At 46.2% G+C, this 25189-nt stretch overlaps 1 protein-coding gene across 2 annotated transcripts in view; it reads left to right on the top strand.

Annotated features, from left to right (window-relative positions):
• Positions 1-25189, top strand: part of NEDD4L (NEDD4 like E3 ubiquitin protein ligase) — a 355791-nt gene that overhangs the window by 52119 nt on the left and 278483 nt on the right. The window lies entirely within an intron of this gene.

Below are 25189 nucleotides of genomic sequence, written 5' to 3' on the forward strand. Positions count from 1 at the left end.
GTTAACGATTCAGTTTGCACGTGACCTTCCCCCGCAGACTGAGACTTTTGAGGGTAGGGAAGTGTGTCTTTTTCTCTCTTGAGGCTTCTGGGCCTGGCAGTGCATAGTAGCAGCTTAGTAAATATTGTTCATGAATGTAACCTAAAATCAAGATTGCAATCTCAATCTTTTAAATTAACAAAGGAGTTTGTTTGTTTGTTTTGCTTAGGGATCACTGGTATTGTTTTCTGGCCAGAGCTGTTTTTTTCTGGGCCATGTGTTTATTTTTTCATTCCTGTTTCCTATTTATATTGTGAAAATGGTTAAGAAAATAGGTGGTATTGGCCCTGGCCTCGTGTCACAGGTTACTGTGATACTGTGAAGCTGATTCCAGCTTAGTTTATTAACTACACATAACAGCCCAAACCCTCTCACTACATCTTAGTTTTAATAAACTAAATTGAATGACTCCAGGTTTTTTTTTTGGTCAATTTCTAGTGTATTTTCAAATGGTGCTTTTTGGAAGGATGAAATACAAAAGGCAACACATGAGAAATTATCTGGTGTGGATCATAGTCTTTGATGTTGACTGACTTCGCTTGTAAAGCAACTTTTTGCATTTTCCAGGGGTCAGCCTTCCAGAGCAGTTAGATAACAGAACTGTCTTGAGAAAAGAAAGCACTAGAATGCCCAGCAATTGATGGCTGCCTCAGCTAGCAGCGAAGCAAAGGCCGTGTTACCCTGTAGAAAGCACCGTCCTTAGGGAGGCTGTGGATGTGTCCAGTGGGAGGAGAGGCCTGCCTTTTCTCAGAGGCCTGGTCCAGGTATCCGGTGAGGCTCACAGGAACGATGTCCCGATGTGGTGATGTCCCTGCTGCAGTGGTGGCCTAGGATCCTGAGATGCTGTCCAGATCAACTTTCTGACCAAGAGCTCGTGTCTAGAACTGTGGATGAAATTTATATGGGGTTGTGGAAGTTCCTTTGTATTCACTCTTAAGTCTTGCATCTTCAACTCCAGCTCAGGTTTTTAAAATCCTAGTGGAAGCTTCATTTAGGTATTTAAGATAACTTTGAATCTGCCGCTCTGTGGGGCGATTACCACAAAAACCCCTAAAAGCTGCCGCTCTTGGGGAGTTTACAGGCTCCCAATTGTTTAGTCTCCTGAGGGCCAGGCGCTGTGGATTCAAGGAGTTAGACCCAGACCCCGCGCTCTGGGTGGATGAGTCTGGGGCAGTGGTCACAAGCCCAGTCCTGGAGCCAGGCTGCCTGGCTAGGGGGCCCGTTTTTACTTCTCACATGTGACTTTGGGCAAATCATCTGTAAAACAGGCTAATGAAGGACTCATGTCAGGGTTGTTATGAGGATTAAATAATTTTTTTAAATTGAAATATAGTTGATATACAATAATATATGTTACAGGTGTACAATATAGTGATTCACAATTTTTCAAGGTTATATTCCATTTCTAGTTATTATAAAATATTTGCTCTATTCCCCGTGTTGTACAATATATCCTTGTAGCTTATTCTATACCTCATAGTTTATGCCTCTTAATCCCCTCCGCCTCATCTGCCCCTCCCCCCTCCCTCTTCCCACTGGTAGCCACTAGTTCTCTATGTCTGTTGAGGATTAAGTAATTTAATGTATGTAAAGTGTTGAGAGCAGTGCCTGGCAGATGGTAAGTTTTTTAAAACCACAATTATTATTATAGAAATATAGTGCATTAACATTTCTGGTCACATTTAATCCTCAAAACAGTCCTGCACAGCAGGTGGTTCTATTGCCTGTTTTTTGTTGAGAATCTCCACCCCTTGCCCCCAAGTCACAGTGTTTGAAAGGGGATCTGAACTTGTCCCCTAAATCCTTCCCTCTCTGTTTCTTGACTGACACAGCAGGAGAATGATAAGGGAAAGTATTATTCTGTTTGTGCTGCCATGACAGGGTACTACAGATTGGGTGGCTTACACAACAGGCACTTATTTTCTCACAGTTCCGGAGGCTGGAAGTCCAAGGTCAGGGTGTCAGCAGGGTTGATTTCTTCTTTGGCCTCTCTCCTTGGCTTATACATGGCTGTCTTCTTTCGTGGGTTTTTTGTTTTGTTTTGTTTTGTTTTTTTTTGCGGTACGTGGGCCTCTCACTGTTGTAGCCTCTCCTGTTGCGGAGCACAGGCTCCGGACGCACAGGCTCAGTGGCCATGGCTCACGGGCCCAGCCACTCCGCGGCATGTGGGATCTTCCCGGACCGGGGCACGAACCCGTGTCCCCTGCATCGGCAGGCGGACTCTCAACCACTGTGCCACCAGGGAAGCCCCAGATGGCTGTCTTCTTGCTGTGTCTTCACATGGTCTTTTCTTCGTGCAAATTTACTGTGTCCAAATTTCCTCTTATAAGGACACCAGTCATGTTGGATCTCAGGGCCTACTCTGATGACTTCATTTTAACATAGTTACCTCTTTAAAGACCCTCTGTCCAAATACAGTCTCCTTCTGAGGTACTGGAAGTTAGGATTTCAACCTGTGAATTTTCAGGAGATGCAATGCAGCCCATAACAGGACATGATTAGTAATCAAAACCAGAAGAATTGAACACCTAGATATTAAGAATCGATGTGAAGGCAGAGTCAGGGAGCAGTGGGGCTGACAGAGGCAGATTTTTGATTTCCGACATGGTTTTCAAAGGAGTTGGTCACGGACAAAGAGGAAAGGACTCTGTGTGATGAGCGGAGCATCCCCAGGATACGGTGATCTGGGGTCGGCAGGCCAGTTGTGGGGTCAGCAGACACATTAAGTGGTTCAAGCTTGGTGCGTTAGAAGAGGTACTGAGTAGCTGACCGTGGGTGATAAACCACAGCCTGTGACCCAGTGTTTTGTTTTGAAAGGCATTGGAGTCATTCACTGAGCAAATCTTGTGTGCTGCAGGCTGGGTCATAGCACAGTCTCACCAGGGGAGATTTTGAGTCCCATGTTAGATCCCTGAAAGTGCCTTCTGACTCCGAAGTTGTTTGAGTCTGTGGTTGGAGAGAAACTGAGTATGTAACTTTTCTAAAATTAAACATCCTAAGTATGCCTTAATTTTATTATTAATAAATGTTATTATTTTAATCACCAAGTTGTGGAGTAGTAGAGGTTAAATTTCGAGGTAAGACCATCTGGGTTTAATTCCTGGCTTTGCCGCTTATTAGCTTTGTCAGATCTATCACATGACAAACTGACAGCTTCACTTTCCTCAGCTGTGAAAAGTGGGCAATTATACATATTTCATGGGTTGGCAGAGTGTGTACATGCAGTAATATATGTGAAGGTTCTAGTACTGTGTATTTCCCATGGGGTGCACTCTTTATGATAATCCAAGAAGGTGGAGGGAATTCCCTGGCGGTCCAGGGGTTAGGACTCCACTGCAGGGGGCCCGTTCGATCCAAAAGAGGATATAGTTATGCAAATTAGGGGCTTTTGTTTTTAAAGAGAGGAAAAGAAATGCCAGTTTTGGATTAATACTCTTATTCATTCAATAATAGGAAAAAAAGTCTGACATAGAAAAATTACCATTACCAAAGAGGAAAGGGGGAAGGGATAAATTAGGAGTATAGGATTATCAAGATACAAACTGCTATACATAAAATAGACAAGCAACAAGAATTTACTGTATGTCACAGGGAATTATATTCAATGTCTTATAATGGCCTATAATGGAAAGTAATCTGGAAAAAATATTATATATAACTGAGAAAAAAAAAAAAAAGGTCTGAGAGCCAGCCACTGGTTGGGTGCTGGGGATTAGAAAAAGACAAGCCCCCGCCCTCAGCAAGCTTCCAGGCCAGGTCGGGGAGACCAGGAGGGCGTGATAAGTACTGCCAGCCAGGTGTGCTCATGTTGCCTTGCTGGTATTGCAGAGGGCTGCTTTGGGAGAAAGGAGTTTTGCAGGAAGGGTTTCACAGGAGAGCAAGTACTTGAATTAAAATCTGAATTTTGGGGAGAAATACATCACCTAGAGCGGAACATTTATTTCAGGCAATGGCAACAGCATGTTCTGAAGTCTAGAGGTATAGGATAGAGGGTACACGGCATGGTTGGAAAGTAGCAGTTTAGGGGTCCATACGACATATGGGGGGCAGAGGGTGGAGGAGGGCAAGACCAGACATGAAAGGGGGGCAGATCACATAGACAGTGGGGAGCCGCTGAGAGATTTTAATGGGGAAGTGATGATACTAACAGTTGAGGAAGACTAAACCGATGGTGACACAGGATGGTTTGCAAGGAGGCAAAGTGCCGACTGAAGAAGAGTTTTAGAAAGATTTTGTGATGATCCAGATGAGGCGGAAGGCCTAGACGTGGGCAGCAGCTACAGGAGCCTGGGGAAGAGGACTGAATCCGGAGCTCGTGAGGTGGCTGGTGTCAGGATAGATGCGGCTGGGCTGGGGGTGACGCTGGGTTTTGAGCTTGGGTGTCTGGGTGGATAATGGAGCCATTCGTACAGAGGCAGGGGAGGAGGGGAGGTGAGCAGCCACTGTGATGATCTTTGGTTCGGTGAGTTGGAGATGCCTGGGGACGGTGCAGGTCCTTCTTTCCCATAGGTAGCTGGCCAGCCGCTGGGTCTGGAGTTGTGTACGTATGAAAGGACAGTGAATGCAAGCGCCTCTTTCTGGAGGGTTGGCCCCGACAAATAGAGCTTGAGATTTGGTGTCTAGGGTCGTCAAGATTGTTCACAAATGTTTGGACCTTTCCTCTTCAGGCTAGATGGTGGAATTACATCTCTCTGCCCCACTGAGCCCAGGCGTGGTCATGTGACCACCTTTAATTAGAAAATGAACAGGCGAGGCTCTGGTAGATTTTGTGCCAAAGCAGAACTCACAGGAGTGCTCTCAGCTGGGGTGCCTGGGGATGGTCCAGAGGGCAAGCCAGATGTGCTCTGGGCCTGGGTCCTCACGTGAGGTCAGTGTCAGCATGGACTGGAGTCTGGTCGGCCTGTGATGGACCTACACTGACCACAAAACCTTTGTTTTAGGCTTTTAAGATGATTTTGAGATGTTAGTGGTGGTTTTCTAGCATCATCTAGCCATTCCTGACTCAAGTTGTTTCATAAGAGGAAGAACCTTACTAATTTTAAAACTATAAATCAATTTTGAACTTACTTTTGTCAGTGTATGCCTATGAATATGTGAGTGCACAAACCGGTAGGTAAATGTAGCTTCGACCAAGAACATTTCTTTTGTCACTGTTAGCCTTCCACTGTAGGTATATTTAATGAATTAAGTGACAGAGATGCTCATGTTCTTTTTTTTAAAAACGACTGTATGGAGATAAAATACCCAAACCATACAACTCACCCATTTAGAGCATATTATAATCCCCTGGCTTTTAGTAGATTCGCAGAGTTGTGTGATGGTTATCATCACAGTTGTAAGACATTTTCATTACCCGAAAAGAAACCCCCCTCTCCAGGCCTCCCACACATCCCCTCCCCAGCCGTTGACAGCTTCTAGTCTGCTTTCTGTTTCTATAGGTTTGCCTGTTCTAGACATTTCATAGCAATTGAACCATACACTATGTGGTCCTTTGTGACTAGCTTCCTTCACTTAGCATGTTCTCAAGGCTCATCCATGTTGTAGCATGTGTCAGTACTTCATTTGTTTTTACTGTCACATAATATTCCATGGTATGGAATACAGTCTATTGTAAAGCCATATGCCGACCCCTTTGTCAGTTAATGGACATTTGGGTTGTTTCCACTTTTTGAATCATGGATAATGCTGCTGTGAATGTCCATGTATGTTCTTGTACAGTCTTGTAGAAGCTATTCTGCAAACATGTTTTCGTTTCTCTTGAGCTTATATAAACCCAGGAGTGGAATTGCTGGGTCATGTGGTAACTCTACGTTTAACCTTTTGAAAAACTGCCAGATTTTTCCAAAGCAGCTGTGCTGTTCCACATCCCCCTCAGTGGTGTGTGAGAGTTTGGAATACTCCACGCCTGCATCAACACTTATTATTGTCTGTCTTTGATTATAGCCATCCCAGCAGGTCGCACAGGTTGCTTTAAATCATTTAACACGAAATTTTTTTTTTTTTTTTTGGGCGGTACGTGGGCCTCTCACTGTTGTGGCCTCTCCCGTTGCGGAGCACAGGCTCCGGACGCGCAGGCTCAGCGGCCGTGGCTCACGGGCCCAGCCGCTCCACGGCATATGGGATCTTCCCGGACTGGAGCACGAACCCGTGTCCCCTGCATCGGCAGGCGGACTCTCAACCACTGCGCCACCAGGGAAGTCCTGAACACGAAATTTTGATATCACACTTCTGTTCTCTTTGCACATCCTCCCTTTGATTGTCAACTCATGCTTTTATTACTTTGTACAGGTTTATCAGTGTTATCGACATGTAGGTTTGGTAGGGAAGTGCTTCCCTCCCATTATTGGACCCACATTTGCAGTTTAAAATGTGATATTTTGTTCAGTGTTGGGTTCTTCAGCTTAACCAAGTGGCAAGTCCTATGGCTTTTCTTTGAGAAACGTTCAAGCTTAAACTGGAATGAGAATTAATCATGCTTTGCCACAAAAATCCCATCACTACCACTTCACTTAATTGAGGGACTTTGGTGACGGTTCCTGTTTGTCTTCTTTCTTTAGCCAACTTCAGTTTGTGATGGGTAAAACCAAATGGGATTTTCAGTATATATTTGAATATTTATATTGTAAAACCACATGGTTTCCAAAGATGAGAACCTTCTAGAGTTTACACATTCAGCCAACATGCTTTATCGAGTGACTGGTCTGCTGTGGTGTTCAGACCGGGTCCCTGCCTTCATGGAGTGTGTCTTCTGCTTTGGGAACAGACCTTAAGGAACAAAGGCAGGTGGGGTTACAAATTGAAACAGGGCTCAAAGGAAATCTCTCTGCAGGAGAATGGTAGGGGCTCCCAAGTTGGGTTTGCCTTGTGTTTGGTGGGGGATGTGTTGGGAAAGACCTCAGTGAGGAAGTGACACTTCAGCTGAGACCCAGAGGAAGGGGCTTTCTGAGGTGGGGAACTGAAATAGAGTGTGTGGGGGGGGGGCGTGGGAAGAGAGGAGGGCAGGGTAGAGGCCATATTACACAGTGCCTTGTGGACATGCTAATAATTTGCACATTATTCAAGATGATGTGAGATGGCATTGAAGGGCTGTAAGTAGGGGAGTAGCGTCGTCTGATTAATAAAAAAAAGATCCCTCTGGTTGCTGTATGTCAGATGGATTGCAGTGGGGGAGGGGGGTGGTCAGGGTGATGGCCTTCAGGGAAGGGATGCAGGGATACACGTTACACATTGAGGCAGGGAGGTCGGGGGTCGGATCTACCTGCCTGGGAGCCCAGGTAGAGGTGTCATCAGAGCTGAGCCTTGAACTTGAGGCTCGAGCCTTGCACTTGGGGCTCTTGCACCATTGCTTTATTCTTCGTTTTCCAAGAGGATTTGTGTATTCTTATGCCAGAAGTAGGTCCCATCTGCTTGCTTCTGTTGCAGGGAGATAACCTCCTTTAACATTTGTTGTTGTAAACCCACTGGCAAAGACAAGGCAGAAGCCACCTTCGAGCTTTTAGGCCCTGCTTTCTCTTAAGCAAATATTTGAATGACCCTTCCATAATTAAAATTTATCAGCCAAATTAGAAAATGTGTTTTCACAAGCTTCTAACACTTGGGCAAATTTGTTATTTATTTACGTGGGGAGCTGAAGTGTGGCTCCCAGTGACAGTTTTGCTGTTTGGGCACCCAGTGTTTGTAGGGTAAAGGTGTTTGGCTTTTTTGGTTTTTTTCTGTCGGAATCACTTGGGAAATTTTTTTAAAGCCTTTGTGTTTTTTTCCTCTTGCTTTTTAAAAGCCAGTATGTCTTTTTTGCCTAGCACTTACCATAGATCAGAAGTCATTTTAGTCCTCGAAAAAGGAGCCATAGACCTTCTGGGCCATCGAAGAAAGGTTTTCCATGGTTGCTTAGAAAATCAACACATTTAGTGGCTTGAAACAATACACATTTATGATCTTCTAGTTCTGTAGGTTACAAGTCCCACGTGGGTCTCATGGGCTAAAATCAAGGTGTTGTCAGGGCTGCGTTAAGTCTGTGAGCTGCAAGGGTGAAGCCCTTGCCCTTTCCAGCTTCCCTGGATAACCTACACTCATGGGCTCATGGCCTCCTTCTTCCATGTTGAATGCCAGCAATGTAGCTTCTCTGAACATTCCTCATTCATAGGCACGTCTTCTCACTCTCCTCTCCTGCTTCCCTCTTCCATTTTTAAGAGCCCTTGTGATTACATTGTGCTCATCTGAATAATCCAGGATAATCTCTGTATTTTAAGGTCAGTTGATGACCAACCTTAATCCCCCTTTTCTCTATGACTTGAGGTCTTCGTGGATTCCTGAGATTAGGACGTGACCACCTTTGGGGTCCATTATTTTGGGGGTAGACTTACTCTTAAGCCGTCTGACGTTAGGAAATTGGCCCAGTGATCAGCTTTTCTCTTTTCACTGGATTCCTGTTGGTATTTACCTTAGATTTTTTTTTCTGTTCTGGGCATACAGTAGGTGCTTTTAAGATCACGGAGTGGAATTACCTTCCGGGAACGTGTATAAGGCCTCACTGGAATTCATCTGTAGCTGGAATGGTAGAGGTTTTTAAAGCAGCATTAGGAGAGATGGAGTCTGCTTAGGTTTGGATTTTTCACACAGGCTATTTTGTTTAGGAAACATGAAAGGTTACCTTTTTCTCCTTAATGCAGGATATTAAAACACTGCAAGAGGAGCCCAGGAGTCCTCCCAAGATTAATTTAAAGATTTGTCATAATTGTAGAAGTTCTTGAGAAATAATTGGACTCTAATTTCCAGTGCTTGGGTCGGGGAGGCGGCTAACACCGTCCTAATGGAGAACAAGGAATTACGGTACGATTTTGGGAACTTTGAAACAATGGCTTGTGCTTTTATTGTTAGTTCTGTTGAATAGCTCCTTTAATGGAGTGAGTGTGCGTCCTGGACGGGGGCGTAGAACAATGCATTTGGGACAGTTGGGACTTGAACTGTGGGTAAATGGGGATAGATGTGAGCATAGCTGAGAATATTGCTAATACAAGGTTAGTAAGTTTTGTCTGAACTTCGCGTTTTGTGCACTCTTGACATCACAGGCCTTGGAATATGATTCTTTTGCCTCTGCTAAGAGGTTAGAAAAAGCAGTGCGCCGTGTCTGTTTGCCAGGCCCTATTAGACAACACTCTACCCTCCTGAACTTCAGATTTGGGCTGGAGGTTGGGGTTTGTTGGGGGAAAGATGTGTTTAGACCTCAGCATTTTTAGATAACTCAGTCATACCCAGGATTGCCAAGTTTCCCGCCAATCTGCAGTGTCCCCTCTCAGCAGCCCCTGCCCAGTGTGAGGACCAGGCACCCTCCACGGTGCACCTTCCTTGGGCTGTGGGTGCTTAGGCTGGCATCCGGCTGAACACAGCGATGAACTGACATGTCCGGTGATTTTAGCACACTCAGAGTTGCATTTCCCACCTGTAGTCTTATCCTGTGAGCATTTTCTATGGGTCACTAAATCAGCCATAAAATCATTTCGTTTACAGAAATGGAAAATCACATTTATTGGTAACATGTTGTGTGTCTTAAGCTCCCAAGGCTGTCTCAAAGGGTGGTTTTGGTTAAGCTGTGGTTGTCCCTGGTGCAGATTTCTGAACTCTCCCCAGGCCTGCTTCATCAGAATTCATGGGCCTAGGGGTCAGGAATTTGCATTTTAAACAGTCCTCTCCAGATGAGTCTTTGCGCTCTAAATTTGGAGCCACTACCCCCCCGGCCCCGAACTCCTCTGCCTTGTACAGCAGCATAGTGCTAGGACTCAAGGGGGCCAGTAAACGCATCCCATCAGAGAAGTAACAGAACAGTTTGGGGGGTGAGGGGACGGGGTGGAGGACCAAAGCATCATCTTGACTTGTGCCAGAGCTTGGCACAGGAGGACGTGGCATATGTGGCCAGACCCATGGACTTGATAACATGGAACTAGGCAGACTTAAAACCCCCTCGTGCCCACCCTGGTGAGGACCAGCACGGGCCTGGGCTGCTTCACCAAGTAGAGGGTCCATCCTTGGACAGATCTCTGTATGGTGGGTCAAAAGGAGCCAGAGGAAGGGGCTTGGCTCGGCACAGCCAGTTTCTTATCCAAACTCAAGCCAAAGCTGGCGTTTCTTCTTGCCTTGGGTGGAGGGAGTGGTTTGGAGCTCCCTCCTTCTAGAAAGGAATTCCAGGGGTGGGAAGGAAGCATTGCCCAGCCCCCAATACCTAGGGGGAAATAAGTGCTTAGTAAATATTTGAGGTATGAAGTAAGAGTTAAAACTGGGATTCTCCTAGTCCAGAGCATTTGCAGAACTGCCTCTTTTTTCCGGGTGCATATTTAAGGCCACGGTTCCAGATGCTAATTTAAATCAGCACATATATTATTGAGGATGGAGGCCCTGTTTGCCTTCGAGCGGGAAAAACAGCCTTTCCTTATTACTGCCTAGAATAATTTATGTTCAAGATAATATGCAGTCATTGTATTTTTTTATTGTGTTCAAATTTGATTTAAGTACACGTTTGAGTTTGGATGTCAGCCTCGTTGCTCCTGCACGTTAATCATTATTTATGGGGAAGCAGTTGGCCGTTTTACACTCTTTCTTGGGGAGCCATTATCATAGTGGAAATGGTAAAATTCTAAGCTAATGAGACCAAGTCCGTAGGTATGAAAAATCAGTCCTCTGAATGTGTTTCCCTCCCATCATTTGACGTGGTGTGAGTGTGGCTCTGTTTACCCTGACGCCTTTGCCTGTGACCCACACAGAACGTTTCCTGTCTCTCATTTATTCAGGTGTTTTTCTCGCCCTTTTTCTTTCTTTCTTTCTTTCTTTTTTTAAGAATAGCTCCTCCAAACTTACTTACTGGGAGTGACGACCCCTCAGAAAGAACGTACTTGATGCTTGAGGCTGCACAGCCCACAATCCTTTGTGTCCTTCCAACATTGATAATTAGTTCCCTTTACTTCCCTTCTCAGTCATGACATATTCCCCGAAGCTCGAATAAGAATTACCAAAACGTTCCAATAACCCTAAAATTTTACATGAGGCATAGAACACATCTGCTCTTTTAAGTGATCCCACAAATCACTCTATGGAACATATTGTTATCAACATGGACATACCCTTCTGTGTGCTGCGTCATTCACTTAACATTTCCTGCATGTTTAACATTTATTTATTTTTTGGCTGCGCCATGCGGCATGTGGGATCTTAGTTCCCCGACCAGGGATCGAACCCGTGCCCCCTGCGGTGAAAGCGCTGAGTCCTAACCACTGGACCGCCAGGGAAGTCCCATTTCCTGAATGTTAATCATTGCTTTTCAGGGGCCCTTAAAGCTGCTGACCCAGTGTTCACTGTTGAAAAAAATTTATGAATAGATCAGAACCGAGGTGGTGAAGCAAACTTGGGGCTCTTCATAGTTTTTTCATTGCATTTACTTGTATAACTAGCAGTTCTGCTTCATCAATGACTATGCTAAATTTGTTTGTAGGTAGAAAATCATATTTTCTTGTTATGACAGATTAATTTAAAGTCTTCCTTCCCTTTGATTAAAAAAAAAAAAAAACAAACCCAAAAACCCAAACAACTAGTTCTAAGAACTGCCCTGCCCCTTTCCAGGCCGGTTCACGACTCTGGGAACTTGTATTCCTTCTGTTTTATTGCTGTTTTCTGGCTAACTCATCTTTTGCACCAGATCTTTCAAAATTTCCTGAGATAGTTATCAAGCTGTAGATGGTTAGGGCTGAAGGGAAGCCTGTCTGATTTGCTCATCTTCCAGCCAAGGAAGCTACTGCTCTTTCACCTACAATAACTGTGGCCCCAGGACCTTGCTCCCTCTCTCTCTCTCTCTCTCCCCCATGAAGGCTCCTCTTCCAGCTCCAGGGCGCTGATTCCAGATGACCTTTGGCCCCCAATACAAGCGGGATGTCTTTTGAAGATCCTGACCTCGGCTCACACCACCGGCTACCACTCTCCTGGGGCCATACTTCCACATCTCTTGGTTTTCATCCGTACCCAGGCCCCTGCATCATCCTAAGGGTCTTTGATATCCCTGTGGATGGGCTAATACACTGGTCTCGTCATTTCCTTTTTTTTTTTTTTTTTTTTGCGGTACGCGGGCCTCTCACTGTTGTGGCCTCTCCCGTTGCGGAGCACAGGCTCTGGACGCGCAGGCTCAGCGGCCATGGCTCACGGGCCCAGCCGCTCCGCGGCATGTGGGATCCTCCCGGACCGGGGCACGAACCTGTGTCCCCTGCATCGGCAGGTGGACTCTCAACCCCTGCTCCACCAGGGAAGCCCTCGTCATTTCTTATGGAAGTAACTTCAATAGTATTTCTCTTTAATCCAAGCCGCTGCTTCTGTTGAAGATGCTTGACCTCTGAGCTCTTGAATTCTGCAGTCTTCTCTCTCTGATGTTACTTCTCTGTTTCATTTTCCTCCTGTCTGCACCTTCTGCTGTCCCAGTGGTCTCAGTAGGACAGAGGTACCAGACGTACCTGGGAGGACCAGAATAGCGGGGATGTAGGGGGAAGGTGTCACACTCATCTCCATCCGTATGTTGAAAAGGTATCCAAGCCATGCTGACATCCCTGCCTGTCCCTAGCCTGGTCCCTTGGCCTCCCTGGGTTCTCCCTGCCTGGCAGCTATATTCTGGCCTCGTCTCTGGATTCAGCCTGGTCTCCTCTATCAGCTGCTACCACAGTACCTTTGTACCCACTGCACTCCTGTTTACCCCTGACCCACTGACCTGTCCTGGAAGACCTTGCTGTGCTGCTCTTTCTGCTCCCCGCTGCAGAAGATTGTTGCTGAATGTCACCCAGCTAAGTTGTGTAGCTGCTCCTATGGGCTGGACTTCTGAGAGTTCGCAGTCCTGCCTCCCCACCCTTTGTTCCTGCCCAAGTTTAGTCCTCTCAGATGTTGGTTTGGCCCAGTGGTTCGTAATTCTGGCCACACCTTAGAATTACCTGGGGGAGGATTGAAACTTTTACGGAGGCCCTGTTCATGCCCAGAGATCCCTATTTCATGGGTTCAGGGCAGGCAGGCCTGGGCACTGGTGGGTGTGTTTTAAAGCTACACAGGTGAGCCTTAGAAGCAGCCGGTGTTGAGAACCAAGGTCTTTTCTGTTCCCCAGTCCTTAGTCACAGTTTACAGCAGAGCGTCGGCTACTGTATCATCCGACATCTGACAATCTTTCTTCATCCTCTACTTGCTGATCCTTTGAGGAAGAAACACTCTTCTTGCCAGGGTCTGACCCTGCCTGTCTCTGGATCCTTCCTTCACCTGCTCTCTTTAGGACCCAGGCCCATGAACCATCTTTCTGCCTGCATTGATGTTGGCCAAATTGGACAACGCAAATAAAAATGTCAGAATATTGTGAAAACCAGACAGCAGGGGCAGAGAGGGGCTAAGGATGGAAGGAGATTCATGTCAGAAGTAAAGAAAATGCCATCTGATCCACTTGCCAAAGGCTGCAGTTAGAGAAGGCACAGATTAGACAGACCTCAGTTTGAATCCTGGCTCTGCTGCTTGCTGGCCAGCTGTGGTTCCCCTCCCTCTGTAAGGAAATTCATGGTAAAGTAGTCCTTCCTTATGCGTGTGGGATGCCTCCCAAGACCCCAGTGGATGCCTGAAACCGTGGGTAATACTGAACCCTATACAGTTGACCCTTGAACAACACAGGGGTTAGGGGTGCCGACCCTCTGGCCAGTCAAAAATCCACGAATAATTTAGAGTTGTCCCTCTGTATCCATGGTTCCTGCATATCTGTGGATTCAACCAACCACAGATCATGCAGAACTATGGTCTTTACTATTGAAAAAAATTTATATATAAGTGGACCCAGACGGTTTAAACCTATGTTGTTCAGGCGTCAATTGTATATACTGTTTTTTCCTATGCATATATACCTATGATAAAGTTTAATTTATAAATTAGGCACAGTAAGAGATTTAACAACACTAACTAATACTGAAACAGTATTGTAACAATATACTGTGATAAATGTTATGTGAGTGTGGTGTCTCAGAATGTCTTATTGTCCTGTACTCAGTCTTCTTGCGATGAAGTGAGATGATAGAATGCCTAAGTGATGAGATGAAGTGAGTGAATGATGCAGGCGTTGTAACGTTGTGTTAGGCAACGATTGCCCTTCTGACCATACTTCAGAAGGACAGTCCTCTGGTTTGAGTGATCCTGGAGCCACGGTGATGTCCATGTTGATGGTTGGGTGCTGGGAGCAGACAATACTGTTGGCGGTGGGGTATCCCAGGTGGGATGGCTTGAGATTTCATCATGCTACTCCTGATGGCAAACTATTTCAAACTTAGGAATTGTTTACTTCTGGAATTTTCCATTTAATATTTTCGGAACTCGGTTGACTGCAGGTAACTGAAACAGTGAAAAGCCCAGCAGCAGATGGCGGGGGCAGTGGGAGGATGGGGGGCTCTGTAGTTACTGCATAGGATTTTGTGAGGATGGAATTTGGTAACAGAAACTACTCATAGCCCAATGCTCAGCCCATAGTAAGCACTCAGCAAATATTCACCCTTTAAAAAATGTCCTTTCCTACCTTTCACCTCAGGACAATTTTTCTCAGTCCAGCAGATGTAATATTTTACCGCCTGTTGAATCCCTTGGTACTTGGATGATCATTACCCTATTCCCCTTGTACTGTTTTAATAAACTGCAGGCGATTTGAAGATAAGGACTAATTGAGTGATTATTATGTTTTTCATCAAGAGATGAAAATGTCAACCAATATTTGTTAAAGTATAATTTAACTTAAGAAAGCCATGCTGTTTCAGGTGCACAATTTCTAAGTGTTTCCCCATGGCCCCCTTTTTTTTTTGGCGGCGGGTGGGGAGAGTGGAGAGGAGAGAAGGGAGGTGGGAAAGATCCTGGAGAGGTAGAGAATCGACGAATAAACGCTAACGTTTTAATAGAGGATGAAACACAGAAAGGAGTCCCATGTATTAGGATCTGGGATGAGAGCTGGGTGTTATTTAAATTTTGCCACTGTTATTTGAGCAAATTACTTAATCTTTTGAGGGCTTATTTTCCTTTGGGAAAAAACATAGAATTAGATGTGATGGATTTTCGATCCCTGCTGAACGAACGCTATTTGGGAGTCTCTCTGTAGTTACTTTGCTCAAGGTTTTGTTTAATGTGATACATTTTCTATCTATATATCGTATCATTACATTTTTAATGCATTTTAAAGTTATACAAATAAGATGTGAATGCATTCTTGAAAAATACTCAGACAACACAGCACATAGACTGAAAAGTGAAAAGTAAGGCTTTTTTTGCGCATCAGCCCCTCCTACCCCCATATCTTACGTTGCCAGAGGTGAGCCACTGTTGACCAGTTTGATGTCAGGCCTTTGAGACCTTTTTATGTACATATCCATACACATGGCCTCTCTGTATTCTTATAGTAGTCCATCTTCAAAATTCAAGTAAGTGAATTATGAATTTGAGTGAAATTCCAACCAGTGTCTGCTTCTGCTTAGAACTTTACTAAAGTTAGTGCCTGGGAGTTGCTTAAGTCTTGGGGCTGTGTCGCCCTCTAGTGGTGGCTGACTTTGGTGTCAAGCGGCCGTCCTGCTGTAGGGCTGGAGTGGAGGTGATGGCTATGTCCCAAAGAGCTGGTGACAGGCTTGGCTGTATTCAGTCACTGACACGTGAGCTCTGCAGTTGCCATCGCCTTTATACCTCCAGCTTGCCCTTCGTAAGAGGCTTAAAATTGGTGGTAGCTCCCCCACCCCCACCCCCGGCTGTGCCGCGTGTCTTGTCAGATCTTAGTTCCCTGACCAGGGATCGAACCTGGGCCCTCAGCAGTGAGAGCGCAGAGTCCTAACCACTGGGCCACCAGGGAATTCCCTGTGGTGACGTTTCACATGAGGCGTGCAGAGGTATTGCTTATACCCAGCTGATTTATTTATTTTTCTCCACGAAACCAGTTTCAAAGGGGGGCCCACCCATTACAGTATGTGCATTGGCTACACCGTTCTTTCGCCTGTTCCCTTTTGGGTCCTGTCATCGGCACAGTCCCCACGTCCTCTGCCTCCTGAATGTTCCCAGGCCTCTTCGCTCTTGTGAAAGCCTGGCTGGCTGTACCTGGAGGACACCGCTTCCCCTACAGTCTCCTCAAGGAGTACATTTTCCCTATTGCCATTAACAGCTAACCTACCTTTCCCCGTTTTTTTGTTTTGTTTTGTTTTGTTTTTTTGCAGTACGCGGGCCTCTCACTGCTGTGGCCTCTCCCATTGCGGAGCACAGGCTCTGGACGTGCAGGCTCAGCGGCCATGGCTCACGGGCCCAGCCGCTCCGCGGCATGTGGGATCTTCCCGGACTGGGGCACGAACCCGTGTCCCCTGCATTGGCAGGCAGACTCTCAACCACTGCGCCACCAGGGAAGCCCCCTTTCCCCCTGTTTTAAGCCTCAGCTCCCGCTGAAATTTGTACCCTCATTTGTAGCTCCCCTTCCCCCCCTCGTTCTGGCATAGTCTCCTGATCACCTTCTCCTCTGATGTCTCCACCCACCATTGTCCGTCCATCCTCCCGGCAACCTGGCCTCTCAATTCTTGACCTCCCCGGCTCCAGTGACCTTTCTGCACCTCATTTTTGACCCTCTTTAGATCTTGTTGTCTTGATTAACCTCCAGAATCCGGAATCGTGATTTAAGGCATTCTCCTCCCAGATCTCCATGCCCGTCCTTCCTACGTGAGACTCGCCCTTCAGAATTCAGAGTTCTGAGAGTCTATGAACCCCCCATCTCCTTTTCACTCCCTGTCGCCACCGTGGTGCCCTGAGATGGCAGCCTAGACTTCATGGGTCCCTCCTGAGAACAGCCACACCACTTGGGTCCTCTTATTCCTTTGGACTGCCTGATGGGACCCCAGCCAGCCCCAGTTAGACTCCCCACCCTGGTTAAAGTCATTTTTCCAACTATTGCAAGACTGTGTGAACCAGACTCATCACATCTGTGATCACCCACCTCTGATGGGCATCTGTCTTACTCCACTTTTGGGGTAATTTCACCAGTTGCAAGAAAACTGTTGGACACCTTCTGATCGGTCATCCGTTCTCCCACATCTCCCTCCTCCCTTTCTTAGCTGATGACTTTGCTTCTTGTCTCATTGAAAGAAGCCATGCAGTCAGTCTTTCTTACCACCAGCTGCATCCTCTTCCGCTGCCTTGGCCCCTACAAGAGCTGAAGCACTGGCTGGTTCTTGTCTAAGGTCACTCCTCTCCCCGCAAGGAATCTTCTGTCACCTTCTCAAGGATATCTCTCCTGCAGCTCACTCTTTTTGCTCCTGGATTCTTCATTTCTTCTTTTCTTCTGGATTCTTCCAAACGGCCTAAAAATTAGGCCTTATAATGTTTCTCTTTGAAAATTTCCTTAAAAATCCTATGTTCCTCTCCAGCCGTTGCCCTCTTGTGCTTCACTGGATAGCAGGTACCCTTTTACCTAGATCTTACTCTCCACTGTCTACTCTCTTAGCTTTTTTCAAGCTTGTAACTGTGTCTCTTTCTACTCCAGTGACTAGGGTGACCAGTGGCTGCTACCTGGTTGGGACGCCGGCCATCGGTGCCCACCTGCACCGTCCTGGGAAAGCCTGCCCATGTGTGGTCTGCCCTTGTCTTCCTTAACCTTCAGCTGCATTTGAAACCACTGGCTCTCCTCCTTGAAAGCCTTTCTGGTCCCCCGTGTTGCCCACTGGCTCTGTTCTTCCCTGGCCTCATGGGTCATTCCTTCGAAGCCTCCCTCTGGTTCTTCCTTTGTTTCCAGGTCTCCAAGTCTTGCAGGCTCCAGGGGTCGGCCCCCATCCTCTTTTTTCCCTTATTCACCCTGTTCCCTGATGTGTCATCCAGGCCAAAGCTTTAAGCCCTCCCTGTAAGCTGATGTGTCTCAAATTGTATTGCCAGCCTGAACGCCTCCTTGCCTCTGAGCTCACACTTAGAGAGCCAGCTTCCCATCGGACAGGTCCACCTGATGGGCCATGAGAAGCTCAAATGTAACCTGGCCAAAGCAGAACTAATTCCTTTCCTTCTCAAATCTGCCCCCACCCCCAAAGTCTTGCCCACCATCTCTTACCCAGTTTTTCAGTTAAAAAACCTAGTTTGCCATCTTCCTTCATATTCCTTATCCAGTGATAGTAATCACAAGGCACCTGTTGAGGGCTTACTACATACGAGCCAGGCACTGTCCTAAGCATTTGAAAAAGCATGTCTTAAACTGTAGAGGAAGGCTATTAGCATCCTGTTTTGCAGATGAGGACGTTGACACAGAGAGGTTAAGTGGTCTCTCCACAGTCACATATTTTCTAAGTGTTGGAATTAAGATTCGAGTCCAAGCAATGTGACTGTAAGCCTGGGCTCTTAGCAAGAACCCAGCGGGAAGGGTGGGCAGCCTTGTCTCCAGCCGGGACTCCTCCCTCCCTCCCCGTTTTCCCCCACCTCCTGTCCAGAGGGATCCTCCAAAGTAGAAATGAGATTGCATCACTTCCCCATCAGACTTGGGTCCCAAAGCCCAGGCCTGGCTCTAAGCCCCTACGTGATCCGCCCGAGTCCCCAGCCCCGCCTCTCCCCTCTCTCTGCTCTCTAGCGCTGCCGAGAAAAGATGCTGCGAGCCGTGAGTGCAAGCCACGTGTGTACCCTTCCTTTTCTAGTAGTCTCATGACAGAGTAAACAACAGGTGACATGACTTTTAATGTTTTAGTTAACCCATTCTGTCAAAAAGATTATGTCAACGTGGAATCAATACTCACAGGAAAAAATAATGAGATCTTTTACATGCTTTTCTTTTTACGCTGGGTGTTTGGAATGTGGTGGGTATGTCACCCTCGGAGCATGTCTCAATTTGGGCCAGCCCCGTTCTGGGGGCTCAGTAGCTGCTAGGGGCCACCCCCTTGCACGGGGCTCACCAGCCCTTCTGCTTGCAGGTCTCAGGAACTTGGCCTCTGCTGTTCCTTTTGCTCAGAACAGTCTTCCCCTAGATCTTCACGACCTGCCTCCCTTTAGCCTGCGAAGGTCTGCTGCTCTGAGAAGCCTTCCCCCAAAACTGCAAGTTTTTCCCCTGAGTCATTCCATCCTTTTCAGGTTTCTGTGTAGCATTGACCCAACCTGAAATTAGCTTATTTCCTTGTGGGTGCCTGTCTCCCTTCTCAGGAATCTCAGCCGCCTGAGGGTGCTCGCGCACCCCACCGCAGCCCCTTAAGTGTGGCTCCCGCCCACCCAGCCTGTCTGTCCTCCCTTCCTGTTGACTGTGAGTTTCTGTCCATTTCCCTTCTGGTGGGGGTGAGGCCTGGTGACTGGCTACTTTCGCTGCTCACATTTGTGCCCTTTTTCTCTGTCCATCGCCTGATGCTGTTGTGCTTTTTCTCTGATACCACCATGCATTCTGGCCTCCGCTGCCACTTCCTGGGAATGAGGGCTGCACCTGCCGATCAGGGGGCGCTAGCTGTGTGAGGCTAGTCAAGTTAAGATTAATTAAAGCCAAGTAAAAGTTAAAAGTTAGGTCTTCAGTTGGTGTCCGCCACATTTCAGATGCTCAGTAGCTGCACATGGCTGATAGCTTCCATGTCGGACATTCCCGGCATCGTGGAAAGTTCTGCTGGGTGGTGCTGTTTTAGTCTTAAATACAGTTATTTGATTGCATGAAGGTTCAAGATGCTCTTACCTTTCCCATCATAATTCACTTATTCAGCATCCCTGGTTGTGGTTCGTTGTAAAATTCTTCTTATCCCAGGAAACTTAATGGGGTAAAGAACCCGAACTCTGAAATGGTTTCTATGGGGGTGGATGGGAATTTATATGTCCAGCTGCCTCTGAGTAAATAATACTGACAAGGGTCTGGACAACTTGAGTCCAAAATGATAGATTCCATTTTGAGTCCAAAAAAATGGTAGATTCCATAATATAAATGACAGATTGTAACCTAAGCCCTGTTGCCTTTTCCTCCTTCACCGAATCCCCCCTTTTTTTTTTGGTTCTGTCATCTTACCGCTTGACCGGAGACCTGATCTGACCTTTCCAGGTCTGCAGGCAGGTATGGCTCAATAGCACTTGCTGTTACCGTTGTATAAAGTTGGGATTCGGTGAATTAAAAACCTTCTCTGCTTAACACACTGTGGGCTGTGGTTGAACCGCCCATTGAGATGCCTGGAGCGTAAAATGCAGTCTCTCTCGTGGCTGTTGAGGGCAGTGATGCTTTTGTTTTTCCTGGCTGAGTTCGGCCTTTGGATTACTGGGCACACACGCTCACCGTACTCGGTTAATGATTTCCCACCTACAGTAACCCGCTCGGCTGCGTGCGCCCAATACAGTGTGGTTAGTTCCAAGCTATGAAGCGCCTGTCATGCATGTAGAAGATTTCTCTTATTAAAAGAGGGTGTTGGGCAGGGGGTAAGATTTTCTAGCATGTGTTTTCAAAATAGTAAAAAAAACCCAAACAAAACAAAAAAAACCCAGATTTACAAGGGAGAGATTAAAAAAAAAAAAGAGCCTTGTGCTTTATCACCTTGTTGAACATGAATTCGTGCTGCTGGCTGAGCTCGGGTTGCTGATGGAGGGTGTCCTGAGAAAGTTGTCTAGACAGTTGTTGTGCCTCACTGCACAGAGTCTAACCGAGAAGTTCACGACCAGCCTTGGCTGTCACTCCTCGGCCTTCTTGGGCCTTGTCTGTGTTCAGTTGTCAACAGTGACGGGGAAACGGGACAGTTGATTCAGGAGGAGTTACAACGTCCTCCACACTTGGCTTCCATATGTGTACGTATTGCCCGGGAATTTGAGTATAACTCTGTGCATCATGTCCCGGGATCAGATAAAAGAATGGAGACACATAGTGCATCCAGCTCATCCTTTCACTTGGTCATTGTCTGCCCTGCCATTCTAGAAGCTTCTCCACTAAAACAGAGGACCCAACTCGGTTTCCACTTTCTCTTTTGGGCCCATCTCAGTTGGAGGAATTAAACGTTAGGGTCTTAAATCTCTTGCAGCTGCAGGGAGAGTGGATCCACAGATGATTTCATTAAGCTCCATGAGTATGTGTTCTTCATAGAGCTCTTGAAAGATGCGTCACAGACAAACCCAAATGTGGATCCTGTGATCCCAGTTGTCCGGGATTCATTTCCTGCGTCCGTGGCCTCACTGTGACTTGCTTGGCACTGTTAGCAGAACTGCTGATGGCAGAGCAGTGGCCTGATGCTTTTCACCAGGTCGTGCTCTTTGAACTTTCGTTTCGTATTTCACGTACAGCTGCTTCTTGGACCCTTGTGTTGAGGTGCACGTGGAGAGTTCTGGAAAGAGCAACTGAGAATTTTGAACCAGTTTCTCAACACATTTGATCGTATCATTTGAGACATGTTCTTGTATAAATATATTCTGAAAAGGTAGGAGAAAACATCCACTTTCTATTCTAAGACACGCCCACCTGCCTTCTTTCTGCCAGCAGAGCCTGCATCGGCTCCGCGTCCTTGTCTGGCTTCCTTTCCTCATTTCTGGAGCAGAGGGATTAAGCCTCCAGGACTCTAAAAGCTCCAGGTTAACTGGAGGAAATGGAAACCACAGCGTCAGGGCTGATTGGACAAGTCTTCTAAGTGCTGTTCTCCCTTCGCTAGGGTTAGCTAACCCTAGACGTTCTAAAGCCTTTTAGCCTTAGCCCGGCTCTCACCAGTGTTTGTTTCTTTGCCACCCACTGGAAAGCGGATTAGGAGAGGAAGACCTATGGAACTTCCTTAGGATGAGTTCAGTGTGAGGCAGCCACATGGGAACGGGTCCAAGGGATGTTGTATTTAAACAATTAGGTTATTTTGCAGATGTGAATTAACTCACATACAGTACTGCCGTGGAGCCAGCGTTCTCCTGTTTGGTTGCTGCATAACAAATAACACTTGAATAATTTAGGGTCTTTACTTGTGAACCCTCAACAGTCAGGTTGGGTAGTGGTTAGGTTATGTTAACTGAAGGTGGGGTCCGGCAGCTTGCCACTCAAAAGCCGATAAAGAGGCACGGTTGGTGGAAAGGAATGTTTGCTTTATTTGGGGTGCTGGCAACGGGGGGGTCGGGGTGGAGAGAGGAGGGTGGACTCCTGTCCAAAAGCCTCCTCCGCCCACCCCGCCCCCCAATCACTGGGCAAGAGCTTCTATAGATGGAGGGAGGGAGCTACAGGCAGAAACAGCACAGTCATCTTGATATTGGTCATGCATTAGTCTGACCAGAGCCATCTTGATTGTTTTAAGTACAATTAATCTTCAATTCCAGGGTCAGTTTGTTACCATTCCTTTGAGGCCAGTTCTTGGAATTGTGGCAGCTTATGTCAAGGCTACAGTCTAGTCATCAGTCATCATGTAGTTAACTTCTTCCACCTAGTGGGCATTTCAGTATCTACAAGGTAGCTCACAGGATACGGCTCAGAATATTATCTGTAGCCCTTGAGAAGGAACTAAAGGTTCTTGACCATGCTTAAGGACTAAACTATTACTATTTAGTCTTGTCGGACTGTTCCCCTTTGTTTCTGCATTTTCTCACTTCTCTGATTAAACTTATTCTTTGGCTAAAGTTTTTGTATAGACAAAAGGCAGGTAAGGACATTGTGGGGGGGCAAGGGAGGGGGCGTAAGGACCATAGCGTCTTGCTCTGTTTCAGTTACCCTGTTCCAGAATGCTCTTAGCAAGTTAATTAATCTACTGTATATTCCCCAGTTTCCTCATCCATAAGGTGGCATAATCATATGACGTAGAGTCATGCAGTTTAAGGAGTTAATAAATATATGGTGCTTGGCATACGGCCAGTCCTCAAGCCGATCCCAGGTGCCTTTCTGAGTGTCGAGAACTGTGAGCTGTTGGTGTTATTCTCTGGTTTGGGGGGTTTGTTTTGATTTGATGCGTTTCATGAAGGTGATGAGAGTATCTGTGATTTACTTTTGATTAAAAGCTTTTTGTTTGTGGACAACGTCAAAGTTACAAGGCAGTCTGTGAAAAGTGATTCTAATACGTGTGGTAGGTAGAGGTTTGAGATCCTTAATGTATCGAGAGATCGGACAAATTGAGCAGGAAACCATTCAACTCAAATAGCGAAATGTTGGTTGACTCCTATTTAGGAGGTTAATACTTTAATAGTGGGCTTAAAAACCATCGTGCATATCCCAAAACCAGGTGGAGGGGCCTCTTTCTCCGCAGATTTCAGTTATTCATGGTGCTGAGTGGCTTCGTCTTCTTATATGCCTGGCACGTGGTAGGTACTCAGTAAACGTCTGTCGAATGAAGCATGGAAAGAACACGAGTGACAGTTGAGGGTTGGGTGTCTTTTCTGATTTATTTGGGAGATCCTGGGGTTTTGACCCCAATAGAATTCTTATGGTTTTATATGCTTAAATGTTTACTGTTTATTTAATGTTTTGAAGCTTTGAGCAAAGGGTTCTCCAATGAGCTCCTGAAGTTTCTAGGCCAACTGTTTTCACTTGTCTAGCATTTGCAGAGCTGCAGGGTTTAGAAAGGGTTTTCCGCAGTCCCACCTTGACTCTAGCCCCTGGGGTGGATGTCACTTCCCTTTTATAGATGAGGTCAGAGCTTGAGGCATGTAAAGAAACGTGTTCACAGCTGATTTGCCAGGACTTGAACTCAAATCTTTTTACTTTGGATCACATGCTCTTAGCATTAATGAGTGTGTGTGTGCGTACATACGTGGGAAAAAGTATGTGTATTTAAATAAGGAGCTAAACTCCTAAATTGCAAATTGATTTTTTTCTTAATATACTAATGTTCATAATGAAGCAAAGGTATAATTTCCCTTTCATCTACACTAGACTGCCTTATCTGTGTTTCACCATGAAGATGGAAAAGCCAGTGTATTAAACACATTTTTGACCGGAGACGCATTACGGCCACAGGCATTAGTTTCTGCAAAAATCCCCCGGTTGATAATGTGTTAGGCGTGCCCTCTGCGCTTGTCCATGTCCTAATCGCTTTATGAGTAGAGTATGAGCTCATTTAATCCGTATAATGAGTCTCCGAGAAAGGTATTGATTTTTATCTGCCTTTTGGGTATGAGGTTGTGAGGTAGAGAGAATTGAGCTTCATATTCTTAATTCTGCTGTCATTTGTCACCCCAGTCAAGCAAAGGAATTCCACTTGCTAAGTGAAATCTCAGAATTACCGTTTTGGTTTTTTTTCTTCCTTTCAGAACTAGGGTTGCTGTGATGGTAGTGTGCCCTTTGTACCGTCAATTCAAGGGTTGCACATTTTATTGGGATTGCCTGCTTCTGCATTTCTGTTTCCTCCAAGGCAGTGACGGGCCTTCTTATTTGTCTAATACCAGCCTCCGCCGTGACGCCCATCCAGAGTAAAAGCCCATTGCAGTGCAGTGAATGAGTAGGTGAAAGAAGGCGGGAGTGAACGTTGAGGAAAGGAATGATGATTTGGCAAACGTTCCCAGCATCTTGAAATCTGCAGCGGCTCTGGCCTCATGCTGTAGTGTAATGACGCCTCTTGTTCAGGGAATGCGCTTTCTAAACTGCAGTCTGTCGTGAGCATGAGTGTGTACATCTCCTCCTGGAGACAGGGCAGAGCTGTGTTATTGCTGCCTTCTTTTTCGGTTTGCTCTTCTGATTGTAAATTCCCATTGAGATGGAGGCCATCTGACCTTGAACTGAGAGATAAAAATCAGACTGTGAAATTACAAGTTGTGATCTCAGGCATTCTGCAAAAACTAACCTTTGGCATACTTGGCTGCAGCCAACCTCTTTCTAGTAAATTCCCCACTGGTTCTTGGCTTTTCTTGCGGAATTACCACATTGACAAAGTTTTCTTCATTGGTATTCCTGGTGCGTGGGCTCGAATATCCTTCACCCCTTGATTGGTGGGATCGCTTTGTTTTGTCTTTGATGAGAGTTTTAATGAGAGAGAAGCCAGAAGCCACACCGAGTATGGGAAGAACGGAAGCCTGTCTCTGGCAGGGAGACCCCAGGTTATTCAAACGGTCGTTGCCTGGGTTTCCTGAAGAAGACACCGGATTTTCATTTTGCTCATTGATGTAAATACCCCTGGAGTGATTGGCGAGGAAGCTAGATGCCTGCTCCCCCTGGTGGCTGAATATAGTAGTTCCTGCATCCACTAGGGAATCAAAGGGAGATTATAAGTGTAAACTCAGAAATTTTTGT

Source organism: Mesoplodon mirus (genome assembly GCF_964341445.2).
Source record: "Mesoplodon mirus genome assembly, chromosome: 13".
NCBI classification, from domain to species: Eukaryota; Metazoa; Chordata; class Mammalia; order Artiodactyla; family Ziphiidae; genus Mesoplodon; species Mesoplodon mirus.